The 12,071-nt window shown below is 41.7% G+C and overlaps 1 protein-coding gene across 14 annotated transcripts in view; it reads left to right on the top strand.

Annotated features, from left to right (window-relative positions):
• The window catches only part of LOC144373968 (uncharacterized), a 172,525-nt gene that overhangs the window by 41,495 nt on the left and 118,959 nt on the right, over window positions 1-12,071 (top strand). Inside the window, exon 2 of one of the 14 annotated variants that reach the window (XM_078036924.1) lies at window positions 8,049-8,127. The exons of the other annotated variants lie outside the window; for them this stretch is intronic. The gene's annotated coding sequence lies outside the window, so the exon portion shown is untranslated. The remainder of the gene's footprint in view (window positions 1-8,048; window positions 8,128-12,071) is intronic. 14 annotated transcript variants of the gene reach the window in all.

Here is a 12,071-nt window from a genome sequence, read left to right as displayed (position 1 = left end):
GATGTTACTTTTGTGTCTCTTCTGTGTGTCTCTTCTGGATAGCCTTGCTATGCAACTTTTAATTCACTTAATATTTAGAGTAGTAACAATAATAAATAAAAATCATCTTGCAACTTTGAATGTGACAGTATAATACGAACAGTTGCAAGTTGAGTGAAGCATAGAAAAAACTTAGTAAATTATGACTAAGTATATTATCCAGTCTGTTTAATGTCTGAGTGAGAAAAGCTGTTGCAGGTATGAGAAACTGGTGGCGGAGGAAATTGTGTGTGTGGAACATTTGTTAAGATATATCCTAAAGTTAATGAAGTCTTGGTGTGTGGGCTTAATAGAAGAGTAAAGCAAATTAAAGCAAATATTGCTAAATCAGCCTCTTACCAATAGGACCCATTCACATTAAAAAACAGTTGGGCACAGTGGTGCATGCTTGAAATTCCAGCAATTCAGGAGGCTGAGGCAGGAGAGTTAAAAATTTGAGGCCTGCCTGGGCCATTCAGCCAAGACCCTGTCTCAAAATATAATAGGGATGGGAATGTAATTCAGTCTTTGCCTAGCATTTGTGAAGCTAGGGATTTGGGTTCGATCCCTAGTACTGCAAAACAAAAATCTAGGAACTAAGTTGCCAAATCTTGATGGTACAAACTGCCAAGGTAGAAGAGGAAAGAGAACAGGAGATGTTGAAACCAGGAAAAAAAATCATTGTATCTGGGATACAGTATAGAATGTACTTTCTGTGTCTCCTGCCTCAGGCCTGATAATCAGATACAGCTGATTCATATTTATGAATTTGCCTACTTGCAAAAATGTGTTTGAAACCCCGAAAGCAGTAATTGCAGTGCTTTGTTAGACATTGGGGAGCAAGTACATGGTGAGGAAAAAATTTGAGTGCACGTGTTCCCAGCTGAGGTGGAAAAAAGCAATATTTTGCCTTCTTCTTCAGCTCTCAAATTACATACATATAAACAAGTGTGCTTTGGGGGACTCTTTAGCACCACCTTATTTTTTGGCATTTTTATGCTTTATGCTTGGGATTTTGTTAAAAATTGCCTTTAAATGTGGTGCTGAAGTGCTGTCTAGAGCCAAGAGGGGTTCAATAGTCTTGACAGAAAATTCCTGTGAGGTTCAGCATTAGATAGTTACAAGGCTGTTGTCTCTGGGTTTAGCATTATGGAATCAACAATAGATATTTAGTAAAGAATCTCTGAACAGAAATACAAAGAAAAAGGAGATAAACTGGGTATGGTGGTGTAGACTGTAATCCTTGAGATTACAAGGAGGCTTGAGACAGGAGGATTACAAGCTTGAGGCCAGCCTGGGCAGTTTGTTGAGGCCCTACACAGGGCCCCAAAATAGAAAAGGGCTGGGGCTGTAGTTCAGTAGTAGAGTATCCCTGGGTTCAATCCCCAGTACAACAAAAAGTCTGAGCAGAGACTCAAAAGAACCTAATTCAGTGCTTACAGTGACTTTATGGAATATAATTACAGTGAATAATGAGAATTAACTGTCTTTGTTGATAGGTTAAAGTTGACCTAATATAGCATGTCATGAGTTAAAAAAGTTTATCTGGGCTTTAATAGGCTGGGAGTTGAGATTTGAAGATTAGACCTGGGGTATTAGGGGAGCTTTTCCAACTTGAACCATGGTGCAAATTGATTTCTTTTCTTTCTTTTTTTTTTTTTTTTTTTTTTTTTTGCTGTTGAGGGGTATCCTGAGGATTGACTCGGGGGGCAGTTTACCACCAAGTTACATCTCCAGTCGTTTTTTATTTTTATTTTGAGACAGGATCTCACTAAATTGCTGAGGGCCTCACTGAATTGCCCAGGCTGACTTTGAATTTGAGGTCCTCCTGCCTCAGCCTCTGGATTGGTTGGGATTACAGGTGTGAGCCACTGCATTCAGCTATCACTCTTATTCTTGAGCATAATAGGTCCCTTAGAATATGTGGCTCCCTCAGCACTTGTGAATAGGAAATTTAAAGTATCTAAGCAGAATAAATGTAAGAATGAACATATCCAGAGTAAGCTACAAATGCCAAAGAATTGTTTATTTCATATGCAATACTCTATAAGACTGAGGTCTTAAAAATGAAAAGATAGATTTCTAGTAACCTAAATATTGAGAGCAAAGCATAGTTCCTTTTTAATCTAGGCTGACAATAATGTGCCACAATGATGGGGAGTAGTAGTCTGCTCCAGAAGTCTAGACTTGGAGTTGTATTGTTAGCATTAGACATTGCTGTGTCATTGTGGGCTTGCAGTTCAGGGATTTTCCAGGGATACCTCAGGGAGATGGATGAACTAAAGCCAGTAGTAAAAAGTTATGCCAGCATCAGGCAGCCTTACTTCAGGGTTATGAAATGTGCTGTAAGTTTGGTTTTGCAACTTTAAGCCGTATAGATGGCCCTTGCCTGGCACATGGTCAGCTCTCATAGTCTGTGTAGCAAATTAGTAGCAAACTGCATGGAAGTAACTGAGGATCTCGGTCATTGCATGGTGGCACTGCCTGCCAGCTCCTGTTGCTAGCGTCATTGATGACTAAATATCACATCCCTGCCTTTCCACAGGGCTGAGGACACCCAAGGACTGGGTGAAAATGAGCCTGGGGCCACTATATAGCCTCAGAAAACCTCAAGCAATTGAGTTAAGCGTTCATTTAACGTCTAGAATGGTGTCCCTTTATTCAGCCCAAGACCACTGAGGTCTGGCTCTCTGTTGAGGTGATGAGTGGCCAGAGCTAAGTTGACACCCCAGGGCCTGAGGTTACCTGTTCCTGATATCTAAGGGGCCCCCTGTTGGAGTGTCAGAGATTGGTGTTCCCCTAGCCTGTCCATCTGCAGAGGCTTTATGGGGAGGGGACATACCTGTACCGAGTTACCAGCTTCTTCCATTTTCTAGGATGACGTGAGGTCCATTGCCAACAGATTTGGCTCTTGTTTGGGGGCTTATGCAGGAGGTTGGCAAGCACTGAAAGAAGCTTGATTAGGGATTTTAAGCATACACACATATATATTTTTTTAGTTCTCTGGAAATAACAGAACCCGTAGGTATATTATTCATATTTTAAACATTTAGCCTGGTGAATTTTGGGAATGGTTATGTGTAAACATAAGGAGTTGGGTGTAAGCAGAAGTTGGGTAAGTCCTTGGGGCATTGTCCCTGGTGCTTCAAATTATGGCCACATGGGTCGATTATTCATGCTCAGAACATGCCCTGATGAGGAAAGCTGAAAAAATCACAGATCTGTCTGTGGACACTCTTTGGTGGTGTGCCCAAAGAGTAGTGTGAATAAGGGCTGGCTTCTCTTTAGAAGGTGTCACATGATTTAAAGTTGTGGAATTCCAAGTACCCAGGTGCAGCTTTGAACTGTTATCCCCTGTTGGAGCGTAACAACAGGTTTTCTTGAGTGCGACTAAGCAGGCATCACCCTTCTTCTTTACACAGAGCCTGTCCTCGGAGCCTGAGTTCTTTGGGCTTTGACTTGATTCTGCCTTTGTTGCAGCCCCAGGGATCCTGAGGGCTCTGACATTTGTGGCCCAGTGGTGTGGTCATTCATCCTCATCTCTCCACCAGCTATTTTTCTTTCCTGCTTTGGTTACTATTGCTGTGGCCCCCTGCCTGCCTGTAATTAAAAGAAAAAAAATATGGCAGGGTTATCATGTTCCAGAGAAGAGCTTGTTCCCCTGTGCCCGCTGTAGAAGCCTTTACATTATTGCTTGATATACATCTCAAGGTACAGGGAATAGCACAGGTCTGGAAGTCTTGGTAACTGAGGGAAGGTTTTCTTAGATAACTTGAAAAAATCGCACTTGTTTCCAAAAACTATTCATGATTTAAACTAATCATGCTGATTTTTACTTAATAACAGTAAAAGTAGAGCTGGATGCATTGGCGCACACTTGTAATCCCAGAGATTTGGGAAGCTGAAGCAGGATTGCAAGTTCTATGCCAGCCTCAGCAACTTAGTGAGACCCTGCCTCAAAATAAAAAACTAAAAAGGACTGAGAATGTGGCTCAGTGGTTTAAGTGCCCTGGGTTCAATCCCCAGTACCAACAAAGGCGGGGCGGGGAGTAAAGGTGGGGGAGAGAAGGGTAAGGAAATCTTAACCAGTGGGTATTCAGTTACCATTAGCTGGGAGCAGGAAGTTTTGATTTTCACAGTAGGTTGACCTTAGGTAATAATAATGTACTATATATTTCAAAAAATTAGATGAAAGGATTTTAGATGTTTTCATGATAAAGAAATGAAAAAATGAGAGATAAATTTACCCTCATTTAAACATTGCACAGTTTTATATCAGAACATCAAATGGTACACTGTAGATTTGTTCAGTTTTTATGGTTTTATGTACCAATGAAAATGTATTTAAAATAAAAATCAAGGTGTAAGAAGAATAGCATTGTATTGTGGGTCAGAGGCTTAGATTCTAGTCTTAGCTTCTTGAGGAAGTCACTTATGTTCTTGGCACCTTGGTTTTTCATCTGGAGCACCATAAGAACAGTGTTCTTTGTCCATTTGGTCTAACTCACAGTTTGTGAGAATCCAGTGAGGTCAGTTATGTGTGTTTTGAAAAAGTATGTGCTACAGTTATGTGTGTGGTGTTGGTAGAGGTAGGGTGACAGATCTGTGTCTTATCTTGATTTATAACACAGCTTAAGTTGTGTCATTTAATCTGCAGGACAGGTTTGTGATGGTAGGAGGGTTAGGCAGTGTTATTATTTACTTTAAGGAACCTAATACCAAGAGAGGTTCAGTTTCCATACAGCTAATGTCAGACATCAACCCAAAACCTGGAATGAAATAGGCATTCAGTGGTTAATTGTTGATTGAGTAGGTGAAAGTATTATAGTGGGGCTCACAGGGGATTTCTGATGTGGCATCCTGGCTATATTTATTTAACAGATGGTAAAGCGTGAGAAGAGAAATAACACAGATGAGACATTTTTAGCAAGAAGAGCAGAGAGGAATGGTTTGAGAGTTGCATGTGAATAGGAAGAATGTCACAGGAAGTTGGTGGAACATCATTTGGACACACTTTGGGGAAGAAATGGGAGGATGTTAAAGCTACAAGAGCCATGCTCGCCTGTGACCACCAAAATCTGGTGACAGTTTGGTCTTTGTTTTCATTTTAGTTACCTTCTCGCTGAGGCTGTTGGCCAACCAAATTCACCACGGTATGGTACACATTGGTGTTAGTTGCTCAGAGGCAAGGATTTTGCCTTTGTTTATCTGTAACATCTAAACAGAGTGTTTAATAGAAATAGGAGCTATTTAGTGGAGACCTCAATTCTTGTCAGCCAAAAGGGCCATACACCCTGTTTCATGGTATGATGGTTTATACCATTGAAAGGTATTAGCCAAGGCCAAGTTGGTTCGTCCAGGGAGTGTCCTGATGGGGAGGGGAATGGAGTCTGGACTGGTGATGTAGGAGGGCCACCAGGAATTAGGGCTGTTTAAAAGCATGCTTCTGGAAGTTGGAGAGACCATCAGGTGACTTAGAAGAGCGATTGATTCCAATTGTGTTTCTGACATTTGGCCAAGTGACAGTGGGACAGGAACATCTGGTAGTTTGAATGGAATTCCTCCCGTCCCCACCTCCACTGGTGTCCAACTCTAGCCAGAGAGGTTGCTTTATATTCTCACACTCCTTGCTGAATTAGCAAAGCAAGTGGCCGCTGTTACTGGGGACCCATGGCCTGAGGCATGCCTACTGCTGTAACTTCCATCTTAGAAATCTTTGTGGAGGGCTGGGGATGTGGCTCAAGCGGTAGCGCGCTTGCCTGGCATGTGTGCGGCCTGGGTTCGATCCTCCGGCACCACATACAAACAAAGATGTTGTGTCCGCCAATAACTAATAAATAAATATTTAAAAAAAAAGAAATCTTTGTGGAAAACTTTTATCACATTATTCTGTTCCGTTGCTTGAAAAAATATAATCTAATGCACTCCATAATTTTTGTTTTAAGACAGGCACTCTTATCTCCTCATTGACCAAAATGGCCACAGTTCTTTATAGAACACCAAAGTAATGGTGTGCAAATTTATAGCTGACCTTAGTATTAGTGCTGAATACATCTAAATTTTAGTAGTTTTGGAATTGTTACCTCTTCTTCCCTAAGTCTCAACCTTAAGCTTTTGGAGGAGCATATTATATGGGGGATCAGACGGTCTTAGGAAAGGAAAGTGGGCTGGTAAGTCAAAATGTATGACCAGTGCCTAAGAACACACGGTAGACAGTGCATGTTGTCTTCATGGTGAGTTATGATCGTGTTTGAGCACCACCGTGAATAAAGGTGAACCCAGAAATGGGTTTTCAACACAGGAGCACTGCCACTGGGCATTTCCTGTCTTTTTCTAGAATCATGTTTGTTTCCTCTTTCGTACTATTATATTCTTGGTGTTCACAAGTCAAGGTATCCTATTTTTGGTTATCGCTAAATTATAACAAACAACAGCACAGAGGGTTGGTGGGGTCGTAGCTCGGTGGTAGAGTGTTTGCCTTGCATGTGTGAGGCACTGGGTTCGATCCTCAGCACCACATGAGAATAAACAAATAAAGGCATGCTGTCCATCTACAACTACCAAAAAAAAAAAAAACACATATAAAGAAAAGGATGTTATTGGGATATCCTTAGGTCTACCTTGTAGACACTGCATAATCCTTTGCAAAAGGTCAAAGGTAATTTGTGGTTCAGGAAGGATGTAATAAACCAGACATGTCACGTTGCTTCTGTGCTTCAACCAGTCAGACCGTTGAAGGGCTTTTCACCACTTTAGTAAAACTTCAGTATTATTGTACCCTTCTTACACCCTTTCTTCTCTCTTCTTGACTGATACCTGTTATAGTTTGGATATTAGATGTCCCCTAAAAGCTCATGTGTGAGACAAGGCAAGAATATTCAGAAGTGAAATGATTGGGTTCTGAGTGCCTTAACACAGTGAGAGGATTAATCCCCTGATGGGGATTAACTGAGTGGTAACCAAAGACAGGTAGGGTATGCCTTTGGATTATATATATATTTTTAAAATATTTTTTTAGTTGTTGATAGACATTTATTTATTTATATTTGGAGCTTAGAATTGAACCCACTGCCTCACACATGCCAGGCAAGTGTGCTACCGCTGAGCCCCAGCCCTAGCCCGGGTTATATATATTGTATCTGGTGAGTAGAGTTAGTCTCTCTGTTTCCTGGTCATCCTGTGAGCCGCTTTCTTCCACCACTCTTCACCATCACGTTCTGCCTCACCTTGAGCCCCAGGGAATGGATCTGGCTGGGTGTGGACTGCCACCTCTAAAACTGTGAGCCCTCAAATAAACTTTTTCTCCCGTAAAGTTGTTCTTATTAGGTCTTTCGGTCACAGCAGTGAAAAAGCTGACTAAAGCAGTACCTCTTATCGTTTTGGGTCTCCCCCTGCATTCATCTCTTCAGGGAAATCTTTCCAGACTTCTGTATCTGCAGCAGTGGTCAATGCCTCATCCTTTTTTTCCCAATACATTTACCGTCCTTTGCAATCTATTTAACATACTAGGCGTATATTTTTGTTTCAACAAAAGTTATTTTAATACCTAGAAAGTCTCCTCACTTCTTAGAACACTCTGAGAGAGCAGGTAGGGATTTCCCCATTTTCACATGACAAAATGGACTCACAGAGGTAAAGTCACTTCCCAAAGTCCACACAGTTAGGAAGTAGCAAAGCCCAATGTCAAACAGGTGTCCAGAGATAACACTCTTAAATAAATAGCCATAATGCTGATTGGCTTCTCAATGTAGTGTGACCCTCCATCAAATGCTGTAGTGCCCCACCACGCCCACATTGTCAATATATTTTATTGAGCTGTGAATATTGTACAGCATGTAAAACTCAGAAGACCTTTTTTTGTAAAATTGCTGTTATCTTCCACCTCTATTTGCTTAGTACTTTTGTGGCTAGATAATGCCTGGTCCCTGACCTTTACCTCCCACCTGTGTTATTGGACCAGCCACTGCTGCCCTTATCTCACACCTGCTCCCTACAGAAGCCTCTAGTAATTCCTCACTTTACTCCTTCAGGTCAGACCTTCCTAGGCAAAACTTCTAAACCAAAGAAGTAGCATTAATTTCCTGTCACGGGTGGGCTCAGGACCTGAGGGTAAGTGTACCACCTGCCTGGCCAGCCTCTAGCTCTTGCCCAAGTTCACCCACTATGTCACACTCACCCAGACTTAGCTTCTCACGCTTCCTCACTTAGGTGCTCAGTTCTAATCAGGCGGGGGCTCAGGCTGCCTGTCCCAGGTGCTCATTCCTATCTCTGCCTTTCCTCAGACCGTTGACCCTGTGTGACTATCCTGTGGATAAGACAGGGTCCTCGCAACCCGGAAATACACAAGCAGCAATCAAGTAGGTAGGGGGAGGTCATGGAGGACAGACAGTATCATTCTGGAGGAGGGAATCTGGGGACGGAAACCTGTGAAATGGCTTTTTGGAACATACTCTTCTCCCCCGCCCCCCCCCCCAGCCCTAGACAAATGAAAACTAGATGTTCATAAGGGCAGCACTTGGGCTAACATTGATCTCTCCTTTATCACAAAATACACACTTTAATTTTAAGTTATACTTTCTTTTATTATCTCTTTCATTTTATTTTTGTCTTATTTTCAGTGGTCCTGGGGATTGAACGCTTGTCTTGATGCTAGGCAAGTACTTTATCACTAAGCCACACTCCCTGTCCCTATTATTGTCTTTTTAAATATGCCTATCATTATTCTGTCCCATAGACTTGTTTCTTGAAGAAGATCATCACATCTTGAAATCAGAGATTATATCTTCTGTTTCTCTCTTAAATTTTTTTTTTTTTTAATATTGGTACTGAGGGCTTAACCCAAGAGTGCTCTATCATTAAGCCACATCCCTAGCACTTTTTTTTTAACTTTGAAACAAGGCCTTGACTGGTTTCAAACTTATGGTCCTCCTGCCTCAGCCTCCCAAGTCTCTAGGATTATAGGTGTGTGCCACCATGCTTGACATATCTTTTTTTTTAAAAAAAAAAAAAAACCTTTCCCAGACAATTTTCTGAATCCAGAATTAATTGGAAAATTAAAAACTGGTATGCTTCATAGATAAGTAGATGGAAGGTATCTTGAGGATGAACCTTAAATAACTAATCTCTTTCCTACCTACTTTGAATGTAAGTTGCTTGAGGGTTTAGATTTCAGAGTATCTGAGTAAACTTAAATATCTGATCTCTTATGCCAGAATTTTAGGTCTACTTCTTTGTATCATTTGATGCATTTATGGTTGGATATTTTGCTTCTGTGCATAATTTTGCCTCATTTAAGGCATATGTTAGTATATATGTCCATTTGGGTTTAGAATTTTGAAAGCATTATCCTTTGACTTGAGGGGGGATTATTTAAGAAATTGTGAGCCAGGCGTGGTGGTGCTAAGCAACTCCGTGAGATCCTGTCTCTAAATAAAATATAAAATACGGTTGGGGATGTGGCTCAGTGGTTGAGTGTCCCTGAGTTCAGTCCCTGGTCCCCCTGCTCCCCATACGAAGTCGTGGACTTCAATATTGTGGAATAGAATGCTTATCAGTAATTCTTTGCTCAGAATCACAAGACCCCTCCGCCCACAACACCCTGGCACTGGGGACTGAATCCAGGGTTGCTTTACCACTGCGCTACACCCCCAGCCCTTTTATTTTGAGACAGGGCAACTTGGTGATACTCCTGCCTCAGCCTCCTGAGTTGCTGGGATTACAGGTCCATTCCGTCTTCTTTGACATCCCTCTCCCATGGGAAACCTGCCAAGAGCCATCAGTTATGTCTCCTCTGCAGTTTTCTTTCATCCCTTCTCTCCATCAAGTACTCATCGCCTTCTGCATGCCTGGGGCTTTTATAGCTTGCTTTTTGTATCCATCCTCCTGCTTTTAGCTTCTCAGGCTCTGCTCAGTTCTGCATAGTGCTTCCAGAACAAGTTGCATAGACTGTGTCATTAAGTTATTTGTCTGCTCAGAGATTTCAGTGGATCCGTCACACCTATAAAATCAAGGCCAGATTCCATCAATACCTGCTGTCCTTTGCCATGTGCACATGGTCTGAAGATCATTTTGTACAATATTTTTTGTGCATCTGTATTTTGGCTGTGACCCATCACATGATTGTCAGGTGTGGAGATTTGCACAGGTGGCATTATGTTGGTGCTCAAAAAATATCAGTTAGGAGCATTTTGGGATTTAGATTGGGAATGTCAACCTGTACTTCTGTATTCATTCTTCAGAGGCTGAGCCGTGGTTCCCTTTCTTCTGCAAAGCCTTTCAGAATTCATGTGTATTTCTCTAGGATTTTGTTTGCAGTCCTGTTTTGGCCCTTGGCACATTTTGCCGCAGCCTAATATTGCCTTAAGTGTTCCCCAAGAGATACTTTAGGTTCAAAGAAGGGCCAGTGAAGCTGAGTGATTTTGTGTACATAAAGCTATCAGCTTCACTGCCTTTGTCCCCCGCATAGGGCACATGCAAGAAAATATGCTGTTTAACTTGATTTGCTGCAGGGTTCCCCAAATTTACCATAGGAAAACATTTTTATTCTTACCAAATATAAGCATGCAGTACAAAATGCTTTGAAAAACACAGCCGTGAATCACGTTTCTTACATACATACCTGCTCTGCAGATGGAACCTTCTTTGAAGGCAACTGGGCTTTGTTTGTTAGTCCTTCCTTTAGTCCATGTTTATTGAATGAGGTCACATGGCAAGAAGAAGGATTGGTGTTTGAAGGCCTCAAGTATGAAGATTATATAGAAAAGCAGGGCTGTCACATGCTGTAACCTGCCCTGACATAGTAGATAGTTGGGATATGGTGAAAATACTGAGTAAATGCTTCGAGTTTTCAAAAGGTACAGTTAAGAATGGGTTTTCCTCAGTTGTTGAATTAATAGGATGTGTATGTTTCTTTCCTTAATAACCGTGTGTTTAAATAATCTGGAAAAGGGAAGCTGAGCAAAAGCAATCTAGTTTTCCAGGGGTTTCTTCCACCTTGAAATCTTATGCAGTTTTTGCTTTCTAGGTAACAGCATCTCCAGCCATTCTAATGTTTTATTTTGAGGCAGGGTCTTGCTAAATTGCTGAGGCTGGCTTTGAACTTGAAATCCTCCTGCCTCAGCTTCTGGAGCCACTGGGATTACAGATATGTGCCACCATGCCTAGCAGGAAGCAGAGTTAACTATAAAAATCCAGTCTTATTAAAAAAACGTAGTGCTGTGGGCTGGGGGTGTGACTCAGTGGTAGACTGCTTGCCTAGCATGCAAGACAAGGGTTCCACTGAGGGCCTGGGCTCAACCCACAGCACTGCAGAGAAACATAAAATCCGTGGTGCTACATAAAGTGATAGGCATTGATGATAGTACAATATGTACTATAAATTGTAACATTGAAAATTAAACATTCCTGGGCTGGAGACATAGCTCTGAAGTAGAGTGCTTGCCTAGCATGCACAAGGCCCTGGATTCCGTCTCCAACATCATGAGGAAAAATAAAAATCCTAATGGATTTAAGTCCATTTAATTAGCCAGTGGGATTCTCACACCACTTTTCAGGAACATGCTGCAGATGTGAAGTGACACCTGTGTGGTCATGCAGGCGCTCTGGTTACTGCCCCAAGAGGGTCTCCAGTAGCCCCTCAGCTAGGGAGGTGAGAGAACAAGAAGGTTCAATCTTAGTCGTTTCTGGGAAACTAATAAACCAACAACTACCGCTGCTAACCATCATCACCACCACAAAAATCACAGGCTGGCAGTAATGCTGTGTTCATAGACAGCCTTTGTTCTGAAAGCTATTTATTGTTGGTTATGTCTGTACAGACATGTTACACATGCGCATAAACATTTATAAGACAAATAACATGGGCATGAATGTTCACAATATTCCTCTTTTTAGTACTCACATGAGCTGCTTCCTGGAGTTGGCAAACTTGAGTTTGGTAGATAGCATGGAATTTAACCCTTTTCTCTGTTCCTGAACCGGACCTTTGTGTTTCTTCAGATGAAATGATTTCATCCTTGGAACAGTGATTTGTATTTACTGGAGGAACTGTTCTT

This window comes from Ictidomys tridecemlineatus, unplaced genomic scaffold, assembly GCF_052094955.1.
Source record: "Ictidomys tridecemlineatus isolate mIctTri1 unplaced genomic scaffold, mIctTri1.hap1 Scaffold_54, whole genome shotgun sequence".
NCBI classification, from domain to species: Eukaryota; Metazoa; Chordata; class Mammalia; order Rodentia; family Sciuridae; genus Ictidomys; species Ictidomys tridecemlineatus.
Note: the sequence above shows the minus strand (reverse complement) of the source record. Positions and strands in the feature narration are given on the sequence as shown.